Source organism: Pantherophis guttatus, chromosome 5 (assembly GCF_059756535.1).
Source record: "Pantherophis guttatus breed Tessera chromosome 5, ASM5975653v1, whole genome shotgun sequence".
In the NCBI taxonomy this organism is placed as follows: domain Eukaryota; kingdom Metazoa; phylum Chordata; class Lepidosauria; order Squamata; family Colubridae; genus Pantherophis; species Pantherophis guttatus.
In genome coordinates, this window is record NC_142067.1 from 84992403 (window position 1) to 85015940 (window position 23538).

General features: G+C 39.5%; 1 protein-coding gene across 6 annotated transcripts in view; it reads right to left on the minus strand.

The window, feature by feature from the left end:
* EGFL6 (EGF like domain multiple 6) overlaps nucleotides 1-14623 on the minus strand; it is a 50455-nt gene extending 35832 nt beyond the window's left edge. For 2 of the 6 annotated variants that reach the window (XM_087895280.1, XM_087895277.1), the window contains exon 1: nucleotides 14016-14550. The gene's annotated coding sequence lies outside the window, so the exon portion shown is untranslated. Of the gene's footprint in view, nucleotides 1-3697; nucleotides 3750-14015 lie in introns of all 6 variants that reach the window. The other 4 variants (XM_034435279.3, XM_060686679.2, XM_087895273.1 and 1 more) reach the window with 4 other exon arrangements.
* Nucleotides 14624-23538: the final 8915 nt, after the last annotated feature.

Genomic DNA, 23538 nt, shown 5'->3' on the forward strand with positions numbered 1-23538 from the left:
AGAGAATCATTTTTGTTGTTGAAAGAGTAATAATTCTCTTCTTGCAATTTATATGAAACCAAGTTCTCACCATCCATCAATACACAAGGGATATCCCACATTAACAGCAAGCTACTCCAAGATTTCAGGGCCATGTTCTACCACTGCCTTGGCAGTCATAATGAGAGCAGAGTTCAACCTGAGGCCACAGAGAAATCCAGAGCAATTTAGCTAAGTAAAAACTTCCTTCTCAACAGAACATCAATAATAGATGCAGTTCACATCTGTGGCACATCCAAAATAGATGCTTAAAGTGTAATTCTTGGGCTGTATCTATTTTGTCCCCCTTTGTAGAATATCCATACAATACTGTAGTCCAATTTTTTACTCTTTTGGAGTATTTTCCCCCATTTAATTTGTCTGTAAAAATCTTTCTTTAATTGAAAAAGGGAAAAAAATGAATAAGCAATACCTACTCTTCCAAATGTTATAAGCAACATGGCCTTTATCTGTACAGTGGCTTTTTAAATCCTTTACTATGTCCCATTTCCCATACCAGAGCTTATTTTTAAAATCTAGGCAAGATGTTGTTTAAAAAATAAACAAAAAGTCTGTCTTAATAAACTCAAAATATTAACAACTGAAGGCCCTGTGATCAGAATGCAAAACATGAAGCCCCAGAGCTGCTTCAAATTCCAAAAATTTTGAATCTAACCTCCAGAAATGTGACACCAAATTGTAGTTTTCAGTAGAAAAGATGGGGGAGGGTAACATTCACAGGGTGCAATAATGTTAGGTTAATTTAATTTAGTTCACTTCTAAGTTTACTTCCATTTCTTTGTCATAGTCCCATGCAGGTTTAGAACTTACTTTAAGAATGTTACTTTGAGGCCCACATGGTATATCTTATGAGATTATCAGATAACTAAATCATTACACTGAATGAACTGACTTTCTGCTATTGAAAGAGTTTATCTGCAATTTCTTTAATAAATCCTCTGTTTTCAGATTGATCATAAGAAATCTAATGCTATTGTTAATAATACTGTAGTGGAAGGAAGTCAGCCTTTAAAAATGATTAGCCATTTTTGTATAGGATCACACTTTTCTAAAGCAAGAATATATTTGAAGCTTACTATAACTTTATCATTAAGTATTACTGGGGTTTATCCAAAGCTCATGTCATTTCCTGAATAAAAGGAAATGTGGGTATCACCACTGAATCAAGTCACCTTTGGTGACTTGGTGGACCTTTGCAGTATAAAACTTAACTGGGCAATGGGCAAACCAAACCTGTATGCCAATGACTATCTTCCATTTTTAAAATTGATAAGTTTATGATTTGTCTGTTTGTTAGATTTATATCTCCTCTCCAAAATTTTGAGGCAGTATAGGTGAGATTCCCTCCTACAATTTTTCCTCCCAAGAATCCTGTGAGGTAGGCTGGGCTAAGAGATAATGACCAGCCCAATCTCATCCAGCAAATTTCTGTGGCTGAGAGGAAACATGTACCATTGTTTACCCATTCTTATTCCAATAGTTTAAGGCAGTATTTCTCAACCTTAGCAGCTTTTAAATTCAGTGGACTTCACTGGGGAATTCTGGGAAATGAAGTTCACCATCTTAAAATTGCCAAGGTTGAGAAACACTGACTTAAGTGTTAGGCAACATTGGTTTTTTTCATTAATGTAAACATGTCCTAAAGAACTTCTATAAATAATTTTAAAAATGATAATGCAGCTCTTTTCTTTCTTCTGTGTTCTTCTAAATCTCTCCTTTGGGGCTTTTCCTCTTCTTATTTACAAAATGCATGTAAAAGAGGCTGAGGAATGTGCTATTAACTATCTCAGACAGGGTACCTGCAATAATACAATTCATCTTTGAAAAATAGCCTGCAGACGCACATTTAATAGCTGTCAGTTCTAAGGATATTTTCATGCCTTTTAACATTATCCATAGTTCTTTTTAATTTAAAGCCTGAAGAAAATATTACCTAGAGTCTCTGTCACCAATATTATTCTATCTCCAGGTGTTTTAAATATTTGTCAGTAAAAATTCAAGGCTCAGCACTTGCACTACAGTCCTGCTGCAATTACATTTAAAAAACGACACTATTTAATTAGAATGAATTTACACATTTGCTTCTCAATACATTTGTGATTGTCAAAGGTAGGGTTTTTTTTAGTCAATTTGACTCAAACTGAAAAGTTCCAGCAAAACCACAGGACCCTAGACTGGCAGTTCCCAATCTTTCTGGTTTTACAGACCAATAGCAGCAAGGAGGGGGGACAGGGGATGATTACATGCGAGTGGCGGGCGAGCGCATGTTCAGCTCCATTTGTGCAAGTGGCAGGTGTGCACACATGCCAGTCACACAAACGGAGTTTTGCATGTACACATGGTCACCTGCTGCTTTTGCAAGTGGAGCTGCATGCATGCACACACTTCCCTGTCGCTTGCGCGGCCTGGTTCTGAACAGGCTGAGGCCCGATACTAGGCTGCGGCCCGGGGGTTGAGGACAGTGGTGAAAAGTAAAATTTGTTACTACCGGTTCTGTGGGCGTGGCTTGGTGAGAGGTAATGTGAGGTGATGGGTGGGCGTGGCCAACTTTTTTTTTTTACTTTTAAAACCATTTTTTCTAACCTCTTCAGCCGAAGAGGTTGTAGAAAAAATGCTTTTAAAAGCCTCTGACGATCCCAGCTGAGCCACACGATCATCAGAGGCTCTTTTTTTTACTTTTAAAAGCATTTTTTCAGCCGAAGAGGTTTTTTAAAAAATGCTTTTAAAAATAAATTTTAAATAAAGCTTCTGATGATTGCGCGGCTCAGCTGGGCATTGGGGGGGGAGGGATTTTTGCTACCGGTTCTCCGAACCACCCGCCGCCATCGCTACTGGATCTGGAGATCTGGTCCGAACTGGAAGCATTTCACCCCTGGTTGAGGACCCCTGCCCTAGACAATTGGATTTTTTAAAAATCTCTCTGTAAGAGTTGGGGAGGTGCTTGAAAAAATATCCAAGATACAAAAGTGAAACATACAAACCTTATATGCATAAGCTTTTCTACGTCTACTGTCTTACACTATATTCTATTTATAATGTCTATTATTATTTATATTATACAATGTTATCTTTACTATATTCTATTATTACACCATATACTATTACTTATTTTTCTATGCTATATTATACAATTTCTGCTACAAGCTTACTATTCCTACTATGCTACTACTATTACTAGTATACAACAGTATTTTACCGATTATAGACCTTGGTCTGTCTTTAAATCTTCTCTCTCTGAGATTTCTTCTATTGCTATTTTCTTCTTTATTAATGGACAACATGTAAAGCACTGACACCTTCCCAACACTGTGTTTCACTTTGCCTCTTCTTTTTCTTCTAGGTCCTTCCATTTCCTTGAAAAGAAACCCCTTCCTATATTTTAATGTTTTTTGGGGTTGTGGTGGCTGATGCAGAGTTTGCAAAACATGCTTCTCTCCTCCACTATCTGTTTCAAGGTTGCAGATTTTATAAGCAGTTTTGCCCTGCTGATGCTGGGGAGAAGGATCAAATAGGAGGGTAGAAGGCAGCACAGGTACTTGCAATTTTCTTAGCTGCTTACTCCTCCACAGTGACAAACCATAGGATGGGGTTGGAGAATTACTGGTGAACATCTTGGCTACTGATTTACAATAGATTTACAATGAAATCCCAGAATTACCTGGGAAACACCTTCTTTTATGTTGCCATCTGAACCTGATTCTTGGCAGGCCCTAAGGGAAGAGGAAAAAGAATCTCAGTGGGCTTCTGATAAGTCACTATCTTAAATGATTCTGAAAAGAACTTGAAATGAAATGTTCAATACCAGCTTGTCATAAGGTTATTATGAATACACAATCATAGCCAATTGGGCTTCTGGGCATCAGTTGCAAAAGAGCAAGAAACAGAAAGGATTACTGCTTTCACGTTCAGTTTATGGATTTTTGGAGTAACAACTAAATAATCTTATTGCCTTGATTCCTAAATACAGCTATGATCTCAACCCTGATCCTCTAATCCAGGGCTGTTAAACTGGTGGCCTGCAGGCCGAATGTGTCATGCGCAAGCCATGCCCACCATAGCTCTTTGAAGGGAACGTCGCCATATGTCACGTGACAGCAACGTGATGCTGCAAGTTTGACACTCGTGCTCTAATCCTTAGATTCATTCGTTTATTTATCCATCCATCCATTCATTCATTCCATTTGTAAGGTCACCTAATTTAACAACTAATTTACTAATTTATTCTGCTACTGTTCAAGTCAAGGGCTATTTCTCTGGACATTAATACAAATTATAATAGTTCCCAACAGTTCTTCTCTAGCTCCCAATATTCCTAACCAGCATGGTCACAGTCACATCCTTCAACTGTTAAGTCCCTCAATTTAAGACAAAAACAAAGGAGATAGCCGAAGCACCTTCAAGCTAGAAAAGAAGCAATCTCTACATTGTCACTATAGGAAGCTATAAGCCAATTCATTTGCTACTCATTATTGCTCCTTACTTTGTCTGGAAATCATGCTGATAGGAAGACCAGCTATGCTCCAACAGAATTTAATAATTACAGACTACATTGAGTAATTTATGAGTATGTTGTTTGCTTTTGTAATATTCAAAAAAGCATTTCCAAACCAAAGGCCTGGAGCTCTTTAACCAACCATTTTGGTTCTTCATCCACTATTATAGATTTTCCACCCATTAATTTCTTTGAAAGCAATTTGAATTCTTGCCAAGAATCTGACAGAGGATTCAGCATGAGACACTTTTGCTGTTTCTGGAAATCAGTTAATGAAATTCCCTCAGGACCACAAATAAAAAGGCTTATCTTTGACAGTTTAATTTCTGCTATACCCATTTTGGATTAATTCATTGTGAAAGGATATTCTTCATTTTGAAATAAAATTGTTTTTTTTCTTTCACTGCTCCAGTGCTCAGCATTTCTCTTTTTCTTCCCTCTTTTCTTCCATACAAATTCTGATTTAAAAAAAAATTCTCAAGAGCCAAATACAGTTTAGAATTGATTTGTTCTCTTTAGAGAACAGAGAACTGGGGCCAGGATAGTGATTTATTGACGTTCTGGCATGGGTGTGTATGAGATATTGGAAATGAGATTTTGGGTAGATCTTGACTTGATTTATTATCTTGGTTTTTTCCCTTTTAGTGGGTTGGATATGTTTTTCTTCTGGTTCCTGGAGAAAATGAAGAAACCAAGGGAGAATAAGAGGATTACAATAGTAACATGACATCATCTGGATCCATCTCCCCCCCCCCACGAGTAGGTGTCACCTGGCTCAACAGCAGTAACTATGAGCAGGATCTAAACTTCCTAGTGGACAATCACTTAAGTATAAGCCAGAAGTGTGCTGCAATTGCCAAAAAAATCAATGCAGTTCTAGGCTGCATCAACAGAGACAATATGAAGATTAGATGAAATTTTAGTACTGCTTTATACTGCATTGGTAGGACCACACTTGGAATACTGCATCCACTTTTAGTCACCACAACACAAAAAGATGTTGAAACTCTAAAAAGAGTGTAGAGAAGAGCAACAAACATGATTAGGGGACTGTACGATGAACAGTTGTGGGAACTATGTAGTCCAACAAAAAAAGGACCAGGAGTCTTCCAATATTTGAGGAGCTATCACAGTGAGGAGGAGGTCACTATTTAACTATTCTTTAAAGTACCTGAGGCCAGGACAAGAAATGCCAATTGGAAGTTTAACAAAGAGAGATCCAACCTAGAATTAAGAGAATTTTCCTGTCAGTGAGAACAATTAATCACTGGAACGGCTTGCCTTCAGAATTCATGGGTGCTCCATCACTGGAGGTTTTCAAGAAGAGATTGGACAGTCATTTGTCTGGAATGGTATAGGGCAGGAGTCTGCAACCTTAAACATTCAAAGTGCCATTTGGACCCTTTTCCCACAGAAAACAAAACACCGGGAACCACAAAATCTGGGTGGATGTGGTCAACTAGCACATGAAACACCCCCCCCCCCCCGACATGCCTACCCAGGTTTTGTGGCTCCAGGCATTTTCTTTTCTATGGGAAACAGGTATCTCTCTCTCCCCCTCCCATCTCTCTCTTTCTCCCTCTCCTTCCACCTCTCTCTCTTATCTCTTTCTCTCTCATTTCTCTCTCTCCCATCTCTCTTTCTCCCCATCTCCCTTCAATTTATCTCCCTTAGAGATAAAATGGCGGCTAATGAGCACTGGGAGAAGAAAAGAAGATCTTGAAGCATAATCTTAAAGGGACAAAAACCCGATGGAAAATTGACTTTTGAACAAAATTATTTGGAAAATAATCTGGAAAAATTTAAAAACTAGAAAAATTACCCCAAGATTGGTTAAAGGATCGGAAATAAATAAATAGATCCTTTTTTCTCCCTTTCTTTTTCGAAACTTAAGAAAAACAAAAGAGAATGGACAATAAGCCCTATAACAGAAGTGTTCTATAAACAAAAGGAAAAAAGGAAAAAAGAAGTGAGAAGAGCTGTTTAAATTCGGACTGGACTATAAAACTGATTTGATATTTTTAAAGCTAAAAAGAAAAAGAGAAGCTAGGTAAGATTGTTAATGTAGATTGAAACAAAATGGATATTTGTTAGTCAATTGGAAATTGTGGATTGCAGAGAGACACCTTCAAGAGTAAAAAGGAATACTGCAACTTGGTCTTTGTTTTGGAAAATTGTGAACTTTACAGATAACAGCAGTGAGAACTTTTGGGAAGGATTTCTTTGTCTGAAAGCAGCTTGACTTTGGAAAAAAAAGGAATATAACAGAACTTTTAAAATGGGAATAATATTAACTCAAAAAGAATAAAATGGCACAGGGAATTAGAGAAATGATTAAATCGATGTACTTGTCATGGAAAATGGAAATAAGAAAAATAACGACAATGCTACACGGAGAGATTAAAATCTGAGGACACAAAAGCTGAGATGGAGCATACGCAAGCGGACAAGGAAATAAATACGGAGAAGCAAGACACAGAGGCTGAAAATAAAGAAGATAAAGAATGTGATTAAATATGGAAAAGTAACTGAACATGTGGATAGCAATAATAAAAAGGAGGTTTTTAGAGATTACTTTGGGATTAACAATGAAAAAAATAAAAAGGATGGAAAAAGACAAATAAGGAAGGAAGGGTGGAACAGAAAGAATATAAAGAATTTAAATGATTACACTGGGATTTACAGTGAAAAGATAAAAAAGAGAGAAAAAGGGTGGAAAATAACAGGAAATATAGGGCAAAATAGAAGAGTTCAGGATTTTGAAATACAAAATGATAATACTGAGCTAAACAGTTGGCTAAACAGTGGTGAAACAAAAAAAGAGAAAAGAGGGAGAACAATGGGAAATATAGGGCATTTTAAGGCACAAAAGGAAAAAAGGGGAAAGAAAAAGGTAAAAATAAAAATGAAAAGGGAGAAAAGAAATGAAAGAGGAATATGATGTATATGACTAGAATTGAAAAATGAATTGTAGTAAGAAATAATGTTAGATCATATGATGGTGAAAATGAATTGAAAAATAATTGGAATAATAACTGAAATATTTTTAATGGTTTATGGTGGTGTGTATATAAACAATTAAGTGATGATTTGGAATAATACATGGGGAAAGCTATATGATTAGAGGATAATAGCTAGAATATTTTTAAATTTAACTAAAGAAACTGTAATAAATGAAATATTTTTAATTGCATATCATGGTGAAATATATATATATATATATATATATATATATATATATATATATATATATATATATATATATATATATATATATATATATATATATATATATATAATATTCTCTTTTTCTTCTGGTTCAAATATATAAATGAAAAAGGTATCTACATAATTAATTGATTTATATTAAAATGTTGGACTGTATTAGTTAAGGAAATGTATGTTATAAAATAAGTGGGTTTATTATTACTACAAAAATTAAATAACTGTAACACCACATAATTAATTAATTTGATGATGGATATAAAAATAGATGATAATGGGAAGGGGTTTAATATGGAATAGAAGGGGAAATGGAATTTGGTTAAAATTAGAGATGAAAATGAAGGGTAACATTGGTAAGAAATAGATGAAAATAAATATTACGGCAAAAAAAGAGGTATAGAAATTGTAATTTTAGTTGAAAGGTCTAAAAATTGTTTAAATTTGTTAACCGGCCAAATACTCTGTTTAGCAAAAATACATTGTATGTTTGTGTGTGTGTTTGTGTAAAAAATTAAAAAAAACTTTACAAAAAAAAAAAAGGATACACTGGATGAAGGCATTTATCAGAAATACTCTTGTGAGAGCAGTGGGTTGGACTAGATGACCTCAAAGTCCCTTCCATCTCTGTTACTATTGCAAGCCAAGAGTTCTGTAAAACCCCTCCCCCATCTTTTGCTGGCTGGCTGGCTGGAGACTGTTAAGTTAAGTGGCAAGGTTTTTTTTTAAAGCAACTGCAATTGAAGAGTTCTGTAAATTACCATCCCACCCCTCTGGGCAGCTGTCTGAAGATGCTTGAGCTAATCAGCAGCAAATGGATTTTTTAAAAAAACTTGAAATGGAGCTGCTTGGAGGCAATTTAGTTCTGTACTGGAAACAGCTGATCAGCGGAGGCGGAAACAGCTGACTGGCGGTGGGTGGAAGTAAGTCAGATCTTCATTCATTTAACAAGCCATTTGATTCAATTAATGAATTTGATTTTAAACATTTGTAAAATTGAGTCTCATCATTTGATGAATTTTTTGACTTACGAACCTAATGGGCAGGCTCCAGTAGGTTCATATCTCGAGGACCAGTGGTGCTATTCAGCTGGTTCTATCCAGTTCGGGCGACCGGTAGTGGCAGCTGCGGGAGGCTCTGCTCACTCACCCAGGCATCATAAGGTCCTGTTTTTGATGCTCTGTGCATGCGCAGAAGATCCTGTGCATGCGCAAAGGTGGTGCACGTGAGCGAAGCAAGCGTGTTCCCATTTGCAAACCGGTAACAAAGGTAAGTGAATGCCGTCCCTGTCAAGGACTACCTGTCTTCTGTATTCAGTTTCTGAGATCACTCAAGATTAGAAGGTGCTGCCACCTGCTGACACAATTTTAAAATAACATTCCTGATATAGCCTGTCTGGTCCTTAAATTTCTGGCAGTAAACTAAAATGTGCCCCTCCCCCCCGACCCACATTACAGGTCATTCCAGCTGCTAACTGGAGAATCAGCCTCTCCAGTGCCAAGGAGCAATGGTGTTCTGAATCTTGCTTATACTAGCTCCCATATATTTGTCCCTGTGCTGAATGACTAAGCTATTGATATGCTACATAGCACTTAGCAATAGCACTTGGACTTATACACCGCTCCATAGTGCTTTTAGAGCACTCTCTGAGTGATTTACAATGTCAGCCTATTGGCCCCTCCAATAATCTGGGTCCCCACTTTACGCACCTTGGGTAGAGGGGAAAGCTAAGTCAAACTCAAGACCCATCCGGATCTATAGTAGCTTCAGATTATGGGTCGTTAGCCTGCAATACTGCACTTTAAGCACTGTGCCACAGGGCTCCTCCTACATAATTTAGTAATGCTTTTTTGGTTGTGGCAGGCACAAAGTTCCCCCTTTAATTTCCAAAATTAAAAAAACTATAGCAGAGAGGCAGAAGTGAACTTCCCAGATCCTGACCACTGGGACTTTCTACTCAGTTTCTAAGAAAATATCCATCAAATTTTGGAACATTCGAACTTTCTCCAGCAAAAGGCACGAAAAAGGAGAAGAGTAGTCATATGGATGAAGCTATAATATGTTTAGAATTCAATGGTTCTCTCTGGGCCCCTTTCTAGGACTAATACCTATGGTGTCTGCTGAAGGTACATACCGTGTTTACCCAAAAATAAGGCCTGGTCTTATTTTCTTTTGAGCCCCAAAATAAGCACTTGGGCTTATTTTCGGTGTGGTCTTGTTTTTTTTTTCTATCACAAGGCCCGGCCTGGCCCACCCCCATGTGCACAGGAGGCAGGAATTGCACAGAGCCCAACTGTAGCAGGAGGTAGAGGGACGCAGGTCCCCAAAGGGCATTGGCCTGCCCACCTCGATTCAGCTGCAGGCTGCTGTGGAGAGCATGAGTGGTGAGAACACTACTGCGGTGGGGCTTAGGGGATGATCAATCCCCATTTGTAGCGTGGTGGAGAAGGTGGAAAATAACACCTCCCACCAGGCCAGACCAGCTTGGCGGGGGTGGGGTGGGAAACCGAGCATCGGCGAAAGCAGCTGAAGGGCTTGCACACTTTCAGCTGCTTTTGGTGCTGCTCGGTTTCTGACCCCACCCCCACAAGGCTGGTCTGCTTGGGTGGGTGTGTGTGTGGGATTGCCTTCCGCCTTCTCTGTACCACCACCGTGAATTGACCATCCCTCAAGCTCTGCCTCTGTCAAAGTAAATCCCGGGGTCTGCGCTGCAATGGACAGGTGAAAAGTGCAATTTTTGTCTGAAGGAAGAAGAGCAGGAAGAAGAGGAAAAGCGGTTGAGTGAGTAGCGCCCCATCACTTCTCTCTCAACTACCAGCGAGGAACTGAAGCACTGCGACTGCTACCATAGTGAGAGAGCGAGTAAGAGACCAATCCAATCCAACCTCTCTGTTTTTGTGTGTGTGTGTGTATGAGTGTGTGTGTGAGAGAGTGATCCGATCCAACCTCAAAGTTATACCAGGGCTGGCGGCAGTATGTATTTTCTCTCTCTCTCTCTCTCTCTCTCTCTCTCTCTCACACACACACACGTTTGATCGGATCATTCTCTTGCTCTCTTACCCCCACCTCATGGCAGCAGGACCAGCCATGCTCTCCACAGTGGCCTGCACTGGTTCTTTCTCCAGCCCCCATCGCCTTGCTTCATCTTTGTTCTTCACCACTTCTCCTTGCTCGCCGTGACAGAGCAGGAGGCTGAGTGACACATGGGTTCCTGGATGGGGCTGCTGCAGCAGCCATAAGATGGGCAGTTGTCAGGATGTTGATGGCCTGGCTGCAGGGCACTCAGGTGTGGGTGGCAGCTCCGCACCCTTCTTGCTTCACTCTCCACTGCCTCGCTTTCTGACTGCTGTACCGGTGCATTGTTCAGCCTCCTGCTCCATTACGGTGGCGAACAAGGAGAAGTAGTGGCAAAGAACAAAGAAGAACGAAGTCAGGGGGTGGGGGTGGGGGTGGACAAAGCAAGGCAGAGGTGTGGAGCTGCCCCATGCTCCCTGCACCAGCTTATCTGAGGGTCCTCTAGCCAGGCCACCCATGCCAAACCCTCACCATCCCAGGGCAGCCACATTCCTTCACTAACCTGCTTTCCAGTTCCATTCTCTGTCGCCACGTGCAGGGCAAGAAAAGTAGTCTGTGGGACTACGGTAAAAGAAATAGTTCAGACTTTCCAACTTCTCACAAAAAAAGAAAAAGATCTCATGAAGAGGCCTGGCTCCACACCCACTCTTACTTTGTCCTCCAACCCCCCCCCCCACCACCATCTTGCTTTATTCTTCATTCTTTGCCACATCTTCTCCTTGCTCACCACCCTAACAGAGCAGGAGGCTGAGCAATGCACTGATGTGGCAGCCACATAGTGAGGCGGTGGAGGGGTGGAAGACAAAGCAAAGCAGGGGGTGTGGAGCCAGGCCACCCATGCCAAACCTCACAGCCCCTGCACCGGTTTACCTGAGTGCCCTGCAGCCAGGTCATCAACAATCTGACAACTGCCTTGTCTTACAGCAGCTCCAGCAGCAGCTCCAGCTGCCCCATCCAGGACTCCATGTGTGTCGCTCAGCCTCCTGCTCCATTACGGTGGCGAGCTAGGAGAAGTGGGCCAGCGGCCATGTGGGGTCCTGGATGGGGCTTCTGGAGCTGCCACCACAAGGCCAGAGAGTTGTCAGGACATTAATGGCCAGGCTGCAGGGCCCTTGGGTAAGCTGGTGCGGAGTGTGTGGGGCAGCTCCGTACCCTCCTGCCTTGTTTTGGCCTCTACCTCCCTACCCCCGCCCTAGCTTGATTTTTATGGCTGCGCCTTGCCCCACTTCATACAACCAGGTGGTGGGCGGGGCTTAACTAGGCCTTATTTTTTGGGTAGGGTTTATTTTAGGCACAGGTGTGAAAATTGGGCTAGGGCTTGTTTTCGGGGTAGGTCATATTTTCTGGGAAACACGGTAATTATCTCCAAAATGTTCTACTAGTCTTATCAGTAAACAAAGCAGAATTATAAGGTATTTACATCCCCAGCTCTCACTTTTACAAGAATAATTTTCCCTGCAGTATTGCTTTAGAGGTTTCTTTCCACTAAGAGATAAGGAGAATACAACCTAATTTTGAAAAAAAAATGCAAAAGTTCCATTCTGTTTCAATGAAAAAAGGAAGATAAAACAAAGAAACACAAATACTGTTTTACCTAGAAAGTTTTTTATACACCTGTGACATCAGGTGTTCCCAAAACCAATTTATTTTTCCTGTGCTAGTTTGAAATGGAAGATTTTCAGAGTTGTCCATTGTTTTCCACCAAGACAAATACAATTTTTTATATAAAGGAAGAGTGACACCCAATGGTGGAACATAATTTTGCTTCTATTGTCATTATTGTGTACAATAATGTCATGGCTGCTTTGTCCAGGGTTACTATCATGTTGGCAACATTGTGTTATACATACTGTATATTTAATACATTTGTTTCTCCAGCTTGGTAAATTTACTTGGAATACGTCCCACTGAATTGATAGGAGAGTAATAACACATACTGTCCTGAGAATAATTTTAATATTACCTCAATGGCAATTTATTATTCATCAAGCTTGGATTTCAACGGCAACCAAGCAATGGAGATCTTTCAGCACAATTATTCAGAATGAGTAGGAAGAATTTACCAAATAGGGTAAAACTCAGTTTTTAAGTAAAGTATACAGATTTAAGGACAAAGCACTCCAAACTTCAACAGTTTTAAGAGGGAAAGCAATATTTTCAGCACTTGTGCAATTTGAAATTGACTGAACCTCTTTAAATGAATCTTATATTTTAAGAACTTAACATCTAGGATTTCATATCACTGAAATATACCTTCTGCATAGAAAGTAAACATGTTGGGGGAAGATAATTGCCTAAAGGTGTTACCTATATTATACATCAGCCTGTTCAAATACAGGTAGTCTTTGACTTACAACCATCTAAAGTTACAACAGCACTCAAAAAGTGACATATCATTGTTTTTCACTTACAATTGTTGCAGCATCCCCATAGTCCCTTGATCAAAATTCCAGTGCTTATTAATTAGCATGTATTTATGATTGTTGCATTGTCCCGGAGTCATGTGATCATCATTTGTAACCTTCCCAGTTGGCTTCCAACAATTAAAGTCAATGGGGTAAACAGATTCACTTAACAATTGCAGTGATTTGTTAACAACAGTTAACAAAAAGGCAAAAAGGTCATAAAATGAGGCACAATTCAACAATTATCTTGCTTAGCAACAAAAATGTTGGGCTCAATTGTGGTCATAATAATGTTGTGTGCCTCCTGGAGTCAATATGAGTTATATATAAATATGCTTAATAAATTATTTTAGAACTCCAAAGTAGTAATAATCAAGATGTGCCAATGTGTTTTTAAAAGATAATTTAAAATGTCGATAAAAGCTTTAAAAAAAAAAAGACTTAACACCAGTAATAACACATAATTTTCATACCGAAACAAAAAAACCTTCATAAAATGTCAAATTGGATTGTCACCTTCATAACACAAATTCAAGAATCTGCTCTAAATAATACAATTTAACTCATAGTTCATTTTTAGTGGACCAAGCTGACTAAAGAACAGTCTTTACTGAATTCTCTTCTGATTAAATTTTGCATATGCAGTCTTCATTGTTTTGCTATTGTTAATTACAGTATTATTTGGTACCCAAACTTATTTGGGGCTTCATCCCTCTAATTTCAATAATATTCTCCATAAACTTTAATCCATTTTCAAGCCTGTAACCTATATTTCCACTTACTAGGTCTCATCTCCAGGGAGTCTTGCAGAAAATGTGTTTTTCCTCTGCAGACTGGAAGACAATTGCAGAATCCATTATAATCAATAATGTGGTTCTTGATTGTGTTTTTCCTCTGAGAGATTTCTGCACAATTCATGCTGTACTTGGTGCTGAGAAATATTCTGAGAACATGAGTGTTCTGTACATTGACTCAGCTTGCTTTTTTCCTTTATAAATACCAGTCTTGACTTCCTTTTAAGTGTGTGCCAAAATACAATCTTTATTAAGAAATCCAGACTGACTTGCCTGGCGTGCTTCCTCGGGCTGAATTGCAAAATATTTCTTCGGCAGGTCCGTAGAGGCATAATAATCCTTGCAGTCATTCACAAAGGAAATGTCCTCTCTGTAATAAAGATGAGTTCAAGACGCTCTTTCACACGATTTTTTCTGCCAACTTCGACTCTAAGTATTCTGTATTTATCTTCAATCTCAGCATAATGAAGCCCAGATGACTTTTTAAAACATCAATAGCCTTTGTCAACGCCATTCTACACCATGCTCAACAGATGGCAGTAGGCGCCACGCTATATCGGGGTCTTTCCCTATTATCGAATTAAACTGCAAAAAAAGAAAAAAAAATGACAGGCTTTGTTCTCCCCCCCTTTTGCACGTGATCAGTCCGTAAGCAAAACATCCACCAATTACAGTACAGTAGCAGCAGGTTGGGACTTACTGCAGGATTGTGATCTATAGGCTGTTTCCTGTCTTCAACCTTCTACTCCCCATTTTGTCATAACCCAAGCTGTTTTTTTTTTTAATCTGAGTCACAAAAGGAGCTGAGTCACAGGCAGCACTTTTCCTTAAGGTCTCTCTCCTCTTTCTTTTCTTTTTTTGAGGTTGTCAATACATGCTGATTTCCAGATGCCTTTGTTCTGCAGGCCAGGGACAGGGAGTTGGCACATCGTTCCATTGGTTTGCTATTTAAACTACGCACCACGCGGCAAAATCTATACAACGTTATAAAGCTCTTCTGTACTCCCAACTAAGCACGCCAGCAGTTAGGCAGTGGCATTACTTACGTTTGCAGCTCCCTAGGGAGACAATAGAATGGCTAAATGGAAGAGACAGCTTCACCTCATTCTGAAACAACCAATAAATATCTCTCCCTTCCCGCTGCTAACCACCTGATTTGACCTCGGTCGTAATGACTAGCAAAGTGATTTGGGGCTCTCGCTAGCTTTATAATAAAATATTCTTTATTGGTCAAGTGCGATTGGACAAACAAGGAATTTGTCTCCGATGCATAAGCTCTCAGTGTACATACAAACAACCAAGTGGTAAGTCATTGATCATAAATCATAGTTACCATCATAATTCATAAGATGCAAACAAGTGATAACTCATAAGATACCAATAGAAGGTGGTAGGAAAAATGAGGATTATAGTAATACAGCCACACTATATGGGTAAATATCTTTAAAATACACCAAACATTTAGCAAGGAAACGCTACTTTTAACAATTTAGAATATCAAACCTCAAAACAATTTAGCATGACTCAAGCCCGTCTTACTCATAGGTTGAGATGAGGTGGAGTTTTAAGAACAGGGCAGGAAAAAACGTTGCCAAGATATTTTATACTGCGACTGCCGACATGGCCTCTGGGCTTGCTTAGGCAAGCATGCGCCAGCCGATCCCTTTGCACCCAGTGTTTTGGGCAGTCAGCAATGACAGCTTGGAAATACTTTGAAGTGTGAAATATTTCCTTGTAATGGGTTTTAAGCCCTTTAATTCCCTCTCCTCAGATTCCTGGGCTCGTCACTTGTGAGAGGTCCTCAGAGGCGCCCTTTCGCGAAGCTCTTTGCAAGCCAGATTCGGCGGGTAAAGGGCTTTGGCTTGAAACAAATTGAATCTGGAGGATGGGTGTAGTAAATCTGTTGTAGCGCTTCAACAAGTTTTCCTTCCGCTCCTCCCCCGAAAAAAACAGATCTATTTTTAATTGCATATGCTCAGGTCGCGAAATCAAAAGCGCAAAAGCCAGCCTCTGAGCGTCTGTGCTCCGGAAGGGAGGGAACTCTGCTTAAGGCTCCTTAGAAAGCGACGGAGAAAGCGCAACTTTGAGCCAAGAACGAAGGTCCTTTATTCTTCTCTGTAATTAGGGTTTGGGTCATAAAAACCTGGAGGAGGTGATCGGCTTATTTGCTCAGTCACAAAGATACAATTTTCTTCTGATGACACCGCCCTTGAAAAAAAAAATTCAATGGGTCCTGTGTATGCACAAGCACGCACCTTGCCCATAACTCTCCCCACAAAACCCACAGCTTGTTCCCGTTTCGCATCTAGCTCGATGAGAAGGAGAAGTGAAGGGCGGGACCGAAGGAACAACGCCCTGGTTCCGCTGCGCGAACAATGAAGGAGGAGGAGATGAAAAAGAAAGCCACCCTTCCTATCCAATGCCGCTGAAGTCTCTTGCTGCGTCCGCTTGACTGGTCGGACTTTCCTCATCTCAATTACAAACGAATTGTTCTCTCCCCTTGGACCCTCCTCAATTTCATTCAGAGGATTCTGTGTGCCTCACATAGAAGCGTCTTCTGCCTAATCTCTATAGATGCTCTTCCTATTAAGTGACAGCTGGTCAATATGCCAGACTTCCCTATAAAGATTGGGTATGTATTTGCATACATAATATGGAAATTGTGTCTGTTTCACACATTCTTCTAAAATGCCCACTATACTCTCATTGGCGATCAAAACCCATACAACTACCACTTGAGCCAGATAGACTCTACTCATGAAGAGGAGACTGAGGAATTTCCAAGGCAATAGCAAAATTTTACCTTACAGAAATCCAATGAATTGCTTATAGGGTTTCTTTCTTCCTCATATATGTAAGAATGTCTATTGTATTTTAAATTTATGACTTGGTCTTGGACAACAGATGGACAGAATTTTTCCTTCCCTGGGCACTTTGAATTTTTTTGAATTGAGCTTTGCCACGGTGGGCTGATTAACAATTGAAGTGGAAACCCTCATTTTCTGTTTGTGTTTTCTACCTCAGCCTAGAAAGCCAAAAAAATTTTTTTTTCACCCCTCAGAAATCAGCTCCCTCAGAAATCAGAGAAAACAGGATTGTGAACTCTAAAATCACTATATCTCGTGCCCAAACTGACCACTGAAATAACAAGGAATTTAATATTGCGCTGTTAAAGTCCATCATGCAAAGCAGCTTAAAAAACCAGATCAATCATTCAGTAAGCCCAGTGGTTACAGGATTTCTATATATGTTCAACCATAATGATGTTGTAGTTGTAAAGTCTGGCTTATGGGCTAATGTAATGTGTAATGCTGTTGGAAGAAATATCCATCTGGTTCAGTTCCAAGTGGGGAGAAAGACACTTGAAACATGGAGGCTGAATGGAAAGATGGTTTATTGAGGTCCTGGGCAGCTGACCATATACAGTTGAGAATAAGTGGTTATCTATACCTTCTCTTGAGCCTTGCCCTTGAGTTTCCTGTTCCTGTGCAAGAATATGTATTTTATTGGCTGTTGTAGGGGTCATAGCTAACTTTGTACTGAAGCAATGAAGGGGTTTGTTGGGCAATTCCTGTTGTGGCTGAGGGCTAATCCTACCTTTGTTCAGAATATCCTGTCTTGAATCTGCGTTTCTAAAAGTTGATCAAAAGTTTCTACTTAGGGCAGAGCGCTGAGGCTCTGAGTTTCTTGTCTTTAGAAACATGTTTCTCCTTTAGGGAAATATAATATTCTGCCTTTTTAATATATCTCAAACTATTTTATTCTTCTGGGAGGGGGTGACTTCCCTCAATGCCAAGAAGCACAGAAGTTACAATAGACCATGGTGAAGATGATAGTTTAGGGTAATGTGTAAATCAAGCCATTTGCAACTCAGCCTTGCAGAATTGTTCAATTATAAGTGTTACATATGCAAATACGTAGGAGAGAGTTTTCCCTTCTGTCCGCAATCAGCGTGGGAAAATAGTTTAAACTGATTGGCTAATGGCTGACAGCCCTCTATAAAAGGAGTGCTGCCAGCCAGTTTCTTGGTTCTGTCTTAACCATGCTTTGAATAAAGATTACTGTTGGAATAGAGCGGCTTCGCCTCCATTCTTTCCCAGTATTGAACAATAAGGATAAAATGAGGAGGGTTATCTAGTTATATGTTATCTAATTATCTAGTTCAACCAACTGGAACTCTTAGGAGGAATGGTGGTTTTAAAAATGCAAAAAAAAAAAAAAAGGAAAGAAAAGAAAAAAGAAAAAAGCATTAAATCAATTCAATTGTGTGGCATTATATATTTTTTATTTTATGTTCTCTCAGGGGAGAGAACTGACTGCATTTCCCTTCTTTTAAGAACCTTGAAAATTTCATGATACACAATAATAGATAGGGATGTAGGCATGCTTACAAAATTGTGTATAGCCATTCAATCTATTGGTACTAGAAGTGCAATAGAAGCAGTGGAATATTTGCTAGAAAAAAGAGTTAATGTTAATAGAAAGGAGATCTGGAACCTGTTTGTTTTAAAGTCTGGTAGTGTCATCAGATGTTATAAACTTGTTGCATTTATTTCAAAGGCATTATATAAACACACACCCATCAAATACTTTTCTAACATTGTTTGTACATGATGCAGGATCATATCTTTAGTTTTTATTAGACTGTGTAGCTAGCCAGTTTAACGTTCAAAACACACTGTTATATAGCTAAATAAGGCAGTGCTTTTTCTTTTGTTTGTTATATGCACTAACTATGAGTCAGGAAATAGAACCAGGAAAGGCCTTGACAGTTTATCTTCTTTAAAGGGGGGGGGATTTTTGTGGTGACTCAACCTTCCTAGGCAGAGAGCTTGGAAAGTTAAGTTTGGTAAGGGAAGGAGGGAAATATTTGAGATCAAATGGAGATTTGGACAGTGAATTAAATCAGAATGACAAGGTTCTATTAAAGCAAGTTCTGTCCCTTAGTTTGATATAGGAAAATATGCATAAAAGACTCTCTGCACCTCAATTTAGACATTGCATGTCTATTTTTCTTTTTCTTTCAAGTTGCTACCACAGTCAGTTCTGTATCCAGGTGATGATGATGCTTCTGTTCAATCCAATGTCCTATTCTCAGGGATTCTGTGGACCAGCTCTTTCCACATTTCCTAATCTTGTATGGTTTCTTTCAGTTGTTTGATGCTCTGGGTGCTGTCAGCTTTGATGGTGTCTAGCCATTATGTTTTTGAAAGTCTCATTTCCTTTTACAGTTGACCATTCCAAGCACATATTGGCCTTTTCTAATGAATGGCCAATGTATTCACTTCAGTTAGACAATGTGATATAATTATCTATTGGCTTTCTTTCATATTCTCATCTGCCCCTAGCACAAATTCTTGTTTATTGTTTAGAATTCCCAGTAGCCTTGCTGATTGGGATAGTCAGAGTTGTACTCCTTGCAAGTGAAGGTACCAACTCGGGGTGGTATTCACTTACCTTCATTACCGGTTTGCAAATGTGAGCGTGCACGCAGAGCATCAAAAATGGGACGTGATGATGGGTGGGCAGAGCCTCCCGCAGCCGTCACTACTGGTTCACCTGAACCGGATAGAACCAGCTGAATATCACCACTGCACCAACTTCTAAAATGTTTCTTCAAACTCTCTTGTAAGGAAAAGTAAGCAGAACAATCCTGGTGATTCCCATGGTTAGGTATCTTCCAGAAGTACCTGTTATGGCATCAGATTTACAAAGAAAACTGGGCCTTACATTCCCAAAGTTTGCCCATCCTCTCCTATATGTTGGATACTCATAATGCTTTCCATTCTCTCCTGCTCCGAGTATACAAATTCTCTAATTTGTGTCATGTGTAATATGCATAATCAGATTTCACCTCATCCCAGTTTAAATCCGAAATCAGTCTAGCCTTTTTGTGGATCTGATGACATAAAGCTACAGCTCATGAAAGCCTATGCTTTTTCATAAAACTAGTTAGTTGGAAAAGATGCTATCAGATTTCTGATTTTTATTTTTATTTTGCCATGTGAGCTAACCTAAATCTCCTACTGATATTTTACCTGTAAGTTCTATTTCTCCCAAAGGTTTCTTGTCTGCATTGCTATTTATTCCCAATTTAATCAAACATCTGCCCATATTAACGTAGGCACAAGTAAAATATATTTTAGATACAAAGGTATTGTAGGAAGTTAGCACCCACCCCCCTCCTAGAAAAATGAAATATTCTAGGAAATATTAAAAAGGCAGACCTCCCTGGATGAGAAATGGAGAAATATGTTTTTAGGCAGGAAGCAGACTCACTCTTAATAGCCCCCACACCCTCAATAGCCCACAGCAGATGTCAGCACTAAATAGATAAAGAATAGCTAGGTCTATTCATAAGCAAATCCCTCCCCCAAGATCCAACAAAGATAGGATTAGCCCTCTACCCATCTAGCAATAGAACTCACCACATAGCACCTGGGGAGATTGCATCACCCAGCAAGGCTCAACTAAGCCTGGAACTCAAAAGACAACCTACAAAGTTACCCCTGCATGGCTCCATGGGAGTTTGACAACCAATCAGAAAACAAGCTCAAATTCAAAGCCCAACAGAGGGTATAGATCTCTCTCTCTCACCCATGTGCTTTTTTGCCCAGGACCTCAAAACCATGTCCTGTCCACCACTAAATCATCTTTTCAAGCAGTCTCCATGTTGCCAGTGTCTTTCTCCCCACTTGGAACTGAGCCCACATAGACATTTCTTCCAACAGTATATTACATAGCCATATGGCCACTCTGGGATGTGTTGCTGTAAGTACCTGCCCCAGCTAGTTTCTCAGGAAAGTAAGACTCTTGAATCCATTGAATTGAATCAAAAGAACTTTTACTGAGAGAAAGTGGTTGCAGTAAAGTCAGGCAGAATCTGAAGATCCAGTGCAAAGCATAAAGCAATTCTTTCATTTCCCCAAACGCAATCCCCTTGACTAGTCCACCATCAGCCAATGTAATGCCGAGAAGATGTTTTGAAAATGCTGAGGTGCGAGGCAGATATAACAGGTCACTCTCAGGACACAACAGCCTTGGAACTGCCTGGGAGGGAGTCTCTCCTATCTCCAAAGATATTTTTTTTTGTTGTTGTTGTTAGTTGCAACGGTGTCCAACCCATCGTGACCCCATGGACAATGTTCCTCCAGGCCTTCCTGTCCTCTACCATCCTGTGGAGTCCATTTTAAACTCATGCCTACTGCTTCAGTGACTCCATCCAGCCACCTCATTCTCTGCCATCCCCTTCTTCTTTTGCCCTCAATCTTTCCCAGCATTAGGCTCTTCTCCAGTGAGTCCTTCCTTCTCATTAAGTGGCCAAAGTATTTGAGTTTCATCTTCAAGATCTGGCCTTCTAAAGAAATTCCCCCTCCCTAATTCCCAAGTGTCCAGGCAAAAGCAAAAGCATCCAAAGCATACCAGCCTCCCTCCCTTCCAATAGAATGGCAGAACACCTGGTTGACCTGACAATCTCATCATTAAAGGAAGAAAAAATACTTCAGCTATCTTGTAAAAGTTAGAAATAAGTTCCTTCCAGGTGTGATCTGACAGTTTTCCCCCGTTAAAAACTGCATGGTTATCTGATTCCAGAACTGGACAGTGAAGCAGAGCAGACTTACCCTTGACAACTGGTCCATTATTACAAGACATGTAAAACTAGAGAGCTGATTATCATTATTTCTCTCCTCACAAGTAACAATGTTTATAATAAATGTAAATAAACTGCTAATGAGCAGTTATGGTTTGTGAATAATGGACTACAGGGAATATTTAGATCAGAGGTGGGGAATGATGGCCCCGTTTTGACTTGTGGACTTCAACTTCCACAATTCCTGAGCCAGCATGGCTGACTCAGGAATTCTGGGAGTTGAAGTCCACAAGTCATAAAGGGGCCATGGTTTCTCACTCCTGAGCTAGATGAACTGCTAAATGCTATCAAATGAAGCAGCCTTCTCATTTTCCAAGATATTTACATAGCTGAGAAAATTATTCTTGGAATGTCAAGCAGCTGCTAATTGACTTTTGAGTTGGGTCAGTTTTGCCTCAGTGGTAGCTAAAAATTTATTTTTGCCTGTAGCCTCGTAGTATGTATGCAGTACTACAATTACACAGGTAAAATAAAAAATACAATAGAGTTACATATGTTAACATAGAAAAGAAATCTGTGTTAGAGGATTTTATTCTAATTTTTACATTTCCCAAAATTTATAAGTAATCTTTAGAATAATTATGTTAATGTCTAAATTATAAATGAATTTTATACAAGCAGTGGTAATTTGACAAATTGGTTCATAAGATTAGGTTTTCTACTTTCCAACATATTTTGCAGTGTAAAAGTTTCCTCACCTTTGTGGCTTGTAAATCATCTGTGCATTGATAGAAGTGAGGACATTACTTTGAAAACACTCCATATTCTGTGACCAATTATCTATGGGTTAAATCCCAGGGACTTTTCTGGGTCTTAAGTAAACTAAATGATATTCTGTAAGCTATACATACAGAATCATCATAGACTCATTACCAGTTTATCATCTTCTTCAAACAATAGAGTTCCCTTCCACGGCTGCTTCATTTTAGTGCTGATCTCCCTGCAGGCAGGCACAAGATCATAAAGTGGTGACATAGCAGGTGATTTCAACAGATTCTCTTTGTCTTAACTCCAGCTGACAAAAGTCTGAGTAATGGAAAGACAATAGTGGGAAGTAAATAACTGATCAATGCAGCTGCTGCTCTTAAAAGGAGTCATTTGTAACCCTTTATCTCTTCCCTTACTCTCCTCCCCTCCCCCTGCCTGCAGCCACAGTCTACTCCATCTTCGTCAGTATCTTCCATGCAAGCCTGATGAATCTCTATTTGAAGCAGACAGTTTATGGCTCATAAATACTTGGTATGTCAGCCTGTAATAGATCCACTGGGAGAAGCAGCACTATTTGAACAGTGGTTGAACACGATCATTGCTACATACTGAACATAGATTTTAATGAATATGATCATATGGTGTTCTGAAAGGAGAACTAATACCTTGGAATAGCAATCTTATTGAACACAGCAGGCAAAAATATTCAGTGATGTATTACAGATCTGTATGATTCCACCTTTCTCCAGAGACAGTAAAGGCTGCCTTGATACTTCTGATTTTTTGTTGAGCAAATAATGGTGTCAGATCCCTATCTTCACTTTCTTTGAAGCTCGCTAGCAACTGCCATAAACTGGGGGGAGAGGTATTTGGGACAGGAAGAGTGCTGGAGGTGTGAAAGAATGCTGTGAGAATTAAGGGAAATATTTGCATTGATGATACAGATAAACCTCCAGTTGGCCTAAACAACTCTAAAAGAATGCAAATGACCAGTTGTCTGCAAGGAGTATAATTCCTTTCATTCCCCACCATCGAGTCAGAGCTGAAGAAGCTTCTTGGATGAGAAGCAGTGTTTGCAGAGTTTACCATTTAAACAAAGCTACTGGAAATAGCATCCATTTGGTCAGATGATACCCATTTTTTGTTATGTAT